Source organism: Saccopteryx leptura, chromosome 5, assembly GCF_036850995.1.
Source record: "Saccopteryx leptura isolate mSacLep1 chromosome 5, mSacLep1_pri_phased_curated, whole genome shotgun sequence".
NCBI classification, from domain to species: Eukaryota; Metazoa; Chordata; class Mammalia; order Chiroptera; family Emballonuridae; genus Saccopteryx; species Saccopteryx leptura.
In genome coordinates this window covers 118,574,484-118,580,483 of record NC_089507.1, presented here as the reverse complement: position 1 = coordinate 118,580,483, position 6,000 = coordinate 118,574,484, and the positions used below count along the sequence as shown (strand labels likewise).

The window sequence follows — 6,000 nt, the reverse complement described above, 5'->3', positions numbered from 1 at the left end:
GAAAGCTGACACTAGCTTAGAAGTGTACATATTTGTTTACACAGATCACCGTTTGTTAAATTTAACTGAGGCCGAGCCAAAACGGGAACTGCAGTAGGAGGAGTAGAGACCGAAATCTCAAAGAAGAGCAGGAAGCTACGGGGCCGACAAAGCCGGCGGCGCGCGCGGGCTCAGCCAGCGGGAGCCGGAAGGGCGGCCCCGGGGGCGGGGCCGATCTGGCTGGAGCGTCACCTGGGGCGGGCCCAGGGGCGTCCTGACCCCTCCCGGCTGGGAGCGCAGGCTCCTGATGGAGCGCAACTGGTTGTTTCCACACGTGGATAACTTTTAACGAACACGTGAGGGAAGGACTGCAGTGTCTGGAAAATCTGCCTCAACTCTGGTGTCATCCCCAAATACCCTGACACAGCTCGTTTGCTGTGTTTCCGGGGCTCTTTGGCTCCTTCTATTGATTGTCTCAGTGCCGGATCACACACACGCTTTGAGCACAGCTCTCTGGAGTAGCCCCGACCCTGGGCATCCGGAACCGCGAAGCTCACCAGCAGGCGACCATGCAAGCCCTCTGCGCCTGCGCCCAGCACTCCACCGCAGGGGCGGGTCCCTCAGGAGAGGGGCGTGTCTCCGCCACCGCGCTGGGGGCGGAGGCGAGGGGGCCCAGTGCTCTCGCGACCTGCGGGTTGACCTTCCGAACGCCGGTCCCGTGACGTCACCTCGTCGTGACGCGTACGCTCTAGCAAAACTGTAAGTTTCGGAGGATTCCTGCAGCCACCCGGGCTTGTGGGGTGGCTCTGCTGCTCGCCTTCCCGGTGTTGGTAGTGACTGTGGGTTGTTCGGTCCTGGTGCGACCGGGGGTACCGCCGAACCTGGTTCAGGGTCTGGTGCCCGCCCGGAGCGGGAGCACGCCCCCTGGGGCGGGAGGGCCAGGAGAGCCGGGAGGCGAGGCCGCACCTCTCACCTCAGGCCTGGAAGGCTTTATGGGCCTGGGAGCGAGGTCTACCAAAGGTAGAAGGTCCAAGTGGAAGAGCCCCCCTTTTTCTTTATTGAGAAAGGACTTTGATTCCCTTCATCCCGAGTTTGACATTGTTAAGTCTAGGCTAATAGTTTCCTCCTGAAATTCCCTATCCAGGTTTCATTTGCGGTCCCATAAGTTGCCTCATCGCTGAAGACAAGTTGTAAAGATAACCACTTCCTGCCTCGTTTTCCTTTTTGTGTAAAATGGCAGTACAGCAGCCTCTGGTTTTCCTATTCGTCATTCCCATGGGAATAGGAATTGTGAGAGCATGTGAGGTCATGCAAACATGTAAACTTGCTAGAAGAAAGCGTATAAAGACAACTAGTTATTCTGAGAATGTGGTGGCCAATGGCCACTGGACAATGGTCTTGTAGATAGTGACCCTTTTTCCACCTTGCCCCCCACCCTAACCTGATCACAGACAACCCCTGAGCCAGGTGCATAGTCTGAACCAGGGGTAGTCAACCTTTTTATACCTACTGCCCACTTTTGTATCTCTGTTAGTAAAATTTTCTAACTGACCATCGGTTCCACAGTAATGGTGATTTATAAAGTAGGGAAGTAACTTTACTTTATAAAATTTATAAAGCAGAGGTACAGCAAGTTAAAGCATATAATAATTACTTACCAAGTACTTTATATCGGATTTTCGCTATTTGGCAGAATAAATCTTTATAAAACAACTTACTATAGTTAAATCTATCTTTTTATTTATACTTTAGTTGCTTCACTACCACCCACCATGAAAGCTGGAACTCCCACTAGTGGGTGGTAGGGACCAGGTTGACTACCACTGGAACTATTATTGTAACAGCTTGGTAGAATAGGGATCAAGAAATAACTGGTACTTTGCCTGACCGGGCGGTGGCACAGTGCATAGGGCTTAGACCTGGGATGTTGAGGACCCAGATTGGAAAACTGTTAGTTTAGTTTGAGCATGCTGCATGATCACTGGCTTGAAGCCCAGGGTTGCTGGCTTGAGCAAGGGGTCACTGGCTCAGCTGGAGGCCCCCCCCCCCCCATCAAGGCACACATGAGAAAGCAATCATTGAACAACTAAGGCACCGCAGCTACAAGTTGGTGCTTTTCATCTCTCTCTATTCCTGGCCCTCCATCTCTCTCTCTTTCTTTCTAAAAAAGAAAGAAAGAAAAAAATATTGGTACCATTATCACAATGAACTTGGCAATTACAGGTCCCCTTTGTCTGGGTTTTGCAGAGGAAACTGTTTAGAGTGTTGAAACTAGTATGTTACACTCAATACGGATACACTGAGTTTCAGGGATTTTGCTATGTAAACTTGGAACATACAATCATCATATCTTTTTTTTTTTCTGTATTTTTCCGAAGCTGGAAATGGGGAGAGACAGTCAGACAGACTCCCGCATGCGCCCTACCGGGATCCACCCGGCACGCCCACCAGGGGCGAAGCTCTGCCCACCAGGGGGCGATGCTCTGCCCCTCCCGGGCGTCGCTCTGCTGCGACCAGAGCCACTCTAGCACCTGGGGCAGAGGCCAAGGAGCCATCCCCAGCGCCCAGGCCATCTTTGCTCCAATGGAGCCTTGGCTGCGGGAGGGGAAGAGAGAGACAGAGAGGAAGGAGGGGGGGGGGTGGAGAAGCAAATGGGCACTTCTCCTATGTGCCCTGGCCGGGAATCGAACCCGGGTCCCCTGCACGCCAGGCCGACGCTCTACCGCTGAGCCAACCGGCCAGGGCCAATCATCATATCTTATTGCTTGAATTTTTGGCCTCTCAAGGGTTGATACATTATTGATAATTTTGTACTATATTGTGGTACTTCTCAAATTCAGGGACAAATATTTGTCAGGAACTTTGAAGGAAAGAATATTGTATATACCTCAGGAGACTGGAAGATCACATTTATGTAAATTCAGTTCAAGGGTATAAGATCCTTGCATTTAAATTTGAGGAGGCTTAGAAAGCAAGGGTCCTAATTTTTGTTCTGTTGGTCACTACTTCTGTGTCTAAAGACAAGTCACTCAAACTTGGAATTTTTTTTTCTTCTCTCTAAAATAGGAGAGGATGGTATATCTGCTGTTGCTTTTTCAAGGATCAAATGAGACCATGAGTGTGAAAATGAAAGGCTGTCTAAGTATGGTATTGTTATTAAGAAATTTGCAGTAGTTCTCTAACCTGGATAAGAGAAATGAGAGATGTGTGCAAAGTCAGGTTCTGAGTCAGAACTAGAACTAGAGCAACAAAGAAGACAAAGTCTACAACCTAGAGGAGCTAATGTTCTAGTGGAGAAGTCGGCAAGTAAGTACGTAATTTTTCAAATAGTGTTACATACAATGAAGTAAAAGAAGATAACAGACAGTGGGAGAACAGGGCAGGTTGTTTTAGATAGGGTCTATCAGGGAAGACCTTTCAAGGAGGGTGACAGTTGAGTCAGTTGAAGTGGAAGAAAAGCCTGAGGAAGGAACATTTCAGGAAAAAATAATAGCCATTAAACACTTATGTAAAACTTATTTGTGAGGCACTCTTCTAACCAAAAATTAAAATTTTACAACAACCCTATGAAGTTAGCACTCATATTCCCATTTTTATTGATGAGGAAACTGATTTAGAAAGGTTAAGAATTTGCTTAAATTTGCACAGCTAAAATGTGATACATTATTATTATTTTTGCATGTGTTTTTCCTTTTATTGAATTTATTGAGGTGTCACTGGTTAACAAAATTACATAGATTTCAGGTGCACAGTTCCATAACATGTCATCTGTACACTGTATTGTGTGTTGACCCCACCCCAAGTCAAGTCTTCACCCATCACCATTTATCCTCCCATACCCTTCTCCACCTCTTTTCCCCCTAGAAATCACCACACTGTTTGTTGTCCCATGTCCATGAGTTTTTTTTAATTTTTTTCCCCCTTTTTTTCCAATCCCTACACCCCTCCAGAACCCACCCCCCAATCTTAGAGACAGTATTTAAATTTGGGCAATCCCACCTTAGAGTCTATGCCCCAAACAAAAATACTGTACTGCCTCACAGTAGGAACAATGATGGACCAAAACTCTGAGGTGGAAACAAGCCTGAAGTGCCAAAGCGTATCAAGGGCACACTGTTGAGAACTCAGCAGAAAAGGGGAAGGTGGTGACAGATGATGTTAGAGGGTCAGGCAGACTATGGGGGCCCTTGTATGCTGGGTGAAGAAAAGATGTTTTTTTAAGTGTGGTGGGAAATTATTGGAAGGTTTGTATCAAGGGAATAGCATCTGATTTTAGTTCTATTGGATGGAGAACTAACTGTAGGGCCATAGAATGGGGAGCATTGAAGATGGGAAGATGGGCTACTGTTGGTGCACTTGGCAGTGTCTCGGGTTAGGGCAGGTAGTTGTAGAGATGGTATGAAGTAGTCAAATTCGTGATATACTTTTGAAGGTAGAGTTGCTGGTGTGGACTTACTGAAATGTTAGTGTTTTAGGCTGGAACAACTGGAAGGTAGTGGTACTGTTTATGAAGAAGGGAAAGGGGTTTGAGAGGGAAATTATGAATTCTGTCATGGACAAGTGTCAGATGCCTGATAGATTTAGTAACACTAGTACTGGTGCTACCAATAATAATAGTAAGCACTACGTAAACATACACTGCAGTAGACAGGATGCTAAGCATAAATTTTTACATATCAATTTATCTAATCTTTAAAACAGTTGTACGTACGTGTTATGAATCATTATAGTCTCCATTTTACAAATACAGTGTGTCCGTAAAGTTATGGTGCACTTTTGACCGGTCACAGGAAAGCAACAAAAGACGATAGAAATGTGAAATCTGCACCAAATAAAAGGAAAACTCTCCCAGTTTCATACTTATTCAGTGCAGTTCGATGTGGGCTCCATTTGTTGCCCTACACACATCCAAACGATAGTGAAGTTCTTGCCACACACGGGTAAGGATATCTGGTGTAATAGAGTGAATAACGTCTGTGATTCTCTGTTTTAAATGATTAATGTCGTGGCACTTCGTTATAAACGCGCCGATATTCACATTGCACTTTGGTCACGGATTTGAATTTAGCGAGCCACAGAACACACTGAACTTTCCTCTGTACCGTCCACATCTCGACTGGCATGGCCATGGGCTGCTCCGCTATATACACGGTGTTACATCATCATCTGCGCATGCATACATGCTGCCACATCATCCTACAGAAACTGGGAGGGTTTTCCTTTTATTTGGTGCAAATTTCACATTTCTATCATCTTTTGTTGCTTTCCTGTGACCGGTCAAAAGTGCACCATGACTTTACGGACACACTGTAGAAGACAGGCATGGAGAGGTTAAAAGTGACTTTCCCGAAGTCACCCAGCTGGTGAGTGTTGGAACTGGGGCTCAGACCCAAGTAGTCTGGCTTCAGAGCTCATGCAGTGAATCCCTGTAATTACTTCCACGCTGCCATGCTGAATAGGCAGCTGGATATATGAATATAGAACTCAGGCTGGTCAGGGCTGGAGACACACATTTCTATTTCTGAAGATAAAACCTGTTTTGTTCCTCATCTAAGCCTTGTTGACAGTGGGAAAAAAGAACATAGGCAATGGAGCTGTGCTAAGTGGGCATTTATTACTTGATTCTGTTCAATATCCCCTCCATAAGGTTCCATGAGGGTGAGGTAGGTATCTCTTTTACTTCTCTAGTCTTTAATCCAGAGCTCGCCATATGGTAGAAGTTAGGGATGATGTTAGAGGCAGGATATTTGGTTAGGTTTTGGGAATTCAGAGATGAGAAAAAAAACCAGCACTCTTCCTGGAGGAGCTGAGTGTGAGGAAAGCCTGTGGGAATAAAACTAGAGTAGACTAACTGCATGAACACATGCTTATTATTAGTTCATTCTAGCCTCCTGCAGCCACCTCGGCCCCAGATACTTAAGGAATGGGGCAGGAAAAGGTCCGAGGAGCAAGTGAATGCCTAAGCAATTGCAGGATGAATCTGAGGCTCTCCCAGTTATCTTCAACAAAAGAATTCCTCAG

The 6,000-nt window shown here is 46.2% G+C and overlaps 1 protein-coding gene across 11 annotated transcripts in view; it reads left to right on the top strand.

Moving 5' to 3' along the window:
• The first annotated feature begins 260 nt into the window (after positions 1-260).
• The window catches only part of ZNF438 (zinc finger protein 438), a 239,376-nt gene continuing 233,636 nt past the window's right edge, over positions 261-6,000 (top strand). For all 11 annotated transcript variants that reach the window (XR_010751696.1, XM_066386893.1, XM_066386891.1 and 8 more), the window contains exon 1: positions 261-738. The gene's annotated coding sequence lies outside the window, so the exon portion shown is untranslated. The remainder of the gene's footprint in view (positions 739-6,000) is intronic.